This window comes from Mustela lutreola, chromosome 1, assembly GCF_030435805.1.
Source record: "Mustela lutreola isolate mMusLut2 chromosome 1, mMusLut2.pri, whole genome shotgun sequence".
NCBI classification, from domain to species: Eukaryota; Metazoa; Chordata; class Mammalia; order Carnivora; family Mustelidae; genus Mustela; species Mustela lutreola.
The window spans coordinates 274415007-274418179 of NC_081290.1; the positions used below are offsets into that span (position 1 = coordinate 274415007).

Here is a 3173-nt window from a genome sequence, read left to right on the forward strand (position 1 = left end):
TGGATTCTACATCCTTCCCCTCCAGCCCCCAGAGGACATGTTCCTTCAAGTCCTGTTGTACATGGTAATTATCCTGGTGGCATCTCTGGAGATGCAGGTCTACCCTCAAAATTATGATGAAAGTCCCAATGAATTTAATTAGGGAAGAACGACTTGTGGAGATGCACCAATGGAATGACTCTATAGCACTTGTTGTGGTTGAAATGAAGATCAAGTGTTTACAGACCTTTATCTTGAACTCAGAGAGTATTTGGATCCATGTTCATATGACTGGCTTTTTCAGGAATCAAATGATGGACTCAGAACTTAGTGAAGTGTCTAGGTGAAATTATTCTCCATCATTCAGGGAATCCAAACATTAACTATGCTTTGTGCATACAGACCAGTATAAATTATTGAGAAGTGACAGTCATAAAGACTATTTCACTATTTTGCTTATATTGCCATGAAAAATAAGCCACACAATCTTTATTTAAACAATCCACAACTTTCTCTCCGAAAAGGTGTTTTTGGGTTTTTTTTTTTTTTTTTTTGCTGTTTTTTTTTTTTTGTTTGTTTGTTTGTTTTTGTGTGTGTGTGTATTTGAGGGGCCTCAAGAGGTTTGTTTAACAATTGTTATTACAGCAATTATGGTAATAATGAAAATTTTGGTTCTCTTTGTTCAAGCCAATGTTCAGACCTGTTAAGATCATAGGGCCTGCATACTCATTTGAAAATCCGAGAAATTTAAGAGGTAACCTTTTTCTGAAAGACTGAAATGAGCAAGACTTTCTGCAAACATAGAAAACATTGTTCACATGAAAGAGTTCAAGGTGCTGTGATGATGTGTGTGTTTTCTTGATCTGTGTGCGCAGAGAAGGTATCAGTGCACAAAAGAGAAGGGAGAAGGGACTGCAACCTTGAACTGAAAGATGTTTCAGCATGCAGGTAACCCAGGAAGTGTAATTAGATGTAAGTTTCCAAAGTAGACTTTATATTTTACATCTTGGTGCTGGGATTTAGTCTTTTAAAAGTTCTGCTGTGTGAATCTGATAATCAGCTATATTAGGGATTCTTTATGGCTATTAGAATATATGGGAATGAGCTCAGTTCTGTAATACTCTTTTTGGCTCTTGAAGAATCCAAGGTCACACCTTCATAATCAAGCTCTTACCTCAGTTCTCATGTTTCTGTTTACCGTTGAGTTTCACCCTCATAACATATGTCTGTTGGTTATTCCTATAAATGCTTCTTTATATGATTTACCCATTTGCCATTAGTTTCTTTGTCTTCTATATTTTATTTGCTTAGATGTCTGTGTCTATTTTGATAATAACTCTGTGTATGTCCTCTAAAATGCAAGTCTTCTTCCCCATCTACTTTTATCTATTGATGTCATGGTATCTTTTTAAAGTCCTTGAGATGTTTTGATATCATAAAATGTATCAATTTCATTTATGAGTTAAGAGGATTCTAGAAGTTAGAAAGTCATCTCTTGTGTTAGCTAGGAAGTAGATACAAATCCTGCTGTAGTTTTTCATTAAAACAAAACATTTAAAAATTTTTATATGAAAAATTCACTACATGTACAATTTTACTAGCTTCCAGTTAGAAAGTTCATTGTGCTCCTCCATTTATTTATTACTGTGTCCTTTCCCCAAAACGTCTTTAGTGACTTATCTCTGCCCAAGTCAGCAAGACTGGTGAGGTTAGGGAGAATGTTTTCATCCACCTTGTGTTCTTGTAATTTCTGAAAGTACTGAGATATAAGGAACTATAATGCCTTTTATGCAAATGATTAAACAGATTGTGTTAGATTTTCAGGAAGTCATGAGTAATCATTACATTTATAGCTAATTTTGTCTTGAACTGTGAAATAAGGAGATACAAAAGAACATATGGAAAACAGGAACAATGTGACTGAGTTTGTCCTCTTGGGGCTCACCCAGAACCTCCAAGGTCAGAAAATACTATTTGTTGTGTTCTTGATCATCTACATAGGGACGATGGTGGGCAACCTACTCATTGCGGTGACTGTGGTGGTCAGTCCATCCCTCGATGCCCCTATGTACTTCTTCCTTGGTTACTTATCTTTTATGGATGCTGTTTATTCTACTACAGTTACTCCAAATATGATTATAGACTTACTCTATGAGAAGAAAACCATTCCTTCCAAGCTTGCATGTCCCAGCTCTTTATAGGGTACTTATTTGGTGGTGCTGAGATTTTGCTCCTGGTGGTCATGGCCTATGACCGCTATGTGGCCATCTGCAAACCTTTGCATTATTTGACAATCATGAATCAAAGGGTGTGTATTCTATTGCTGCTGTTGGCCTGGGTTGGAGGTTTTCTGCATGCTATTGTTAAACTTGTCTCAGTTTACAACCTTCCCTTCTGTGGTCCCAATGTCATCGACCACTTCATCTGTGACATGTATCCCTTATTAAAACTTGCCTGCACTGACACCTACATTATTGGCCTCACTGTAGTTGCCAATGATGGGACAATCTGTGTGGGCATATTTACAATCTTACTAATTTCCTATGGGGTCATTCTGTACTCCCTGAAGACTCTTAGTCAGGAAGGGAGGCACAAAGCCTTATCCACTTGTGGCTCTCACATTACAGTGGTGGTCCTCTTCTTTGTCCCTTGCATTTTTATGTATGTGAGACCTCCTTTCACTTTGCCCATTGATAAGTTCTTAACTGTGTTTTACACAGTTATCACCCCTATGTTGAACCCTCTGATCTATACTCTGAGAAATGGAGAGATGAAAAATGCCATGAAAAAGCTGTGGACCAGAAGAAGAAAATGATGCTGAAGAGAAATTGTCACCTTTTTTCAATGAAGAGTTGCTCCATCCAGGAAAGGATTATTTATTTGTAATGAATTTCTCCTCAGGTTTAATGAACTTGTATATGACGAAAGCATTTAAGGTGTATACTTTTCATTGTACAAAATAGATTTCAAAGATTTTCAAAAATTGGTAGGAAAATAGTTCTGTAGCTGTTGGGCATAAGATGTTTTTCTTGAAACTATCGGTTTCTGTTCTATGTGATTAGTTATTCTATAGTTATTACTGTACCTTTATTTTCATTACTGGACAATTTTCACTTGCTTGTCTTTTGCCCAATTGTTCTTTTTCAGAATTAATAGTGCTCATTACATATTTTTGAGAATCATTTTAAGAAATG

The 3173-nt window shown here is 36.4% G+C and overlaps 1 pseudogene; it reads left to right on the forward strand.

The window, feature by feature from the left end:
- Positions 1 to 1877: 1877 nt before the first annotated feature.
- On the forward strand, positions 1878 to 2794 carry LOC131822547 (olfactory receptor 4A15-like; annotated as a pseudogene).
- Positions 2795 to 3173: the final 379 nt, after the last annotated feature.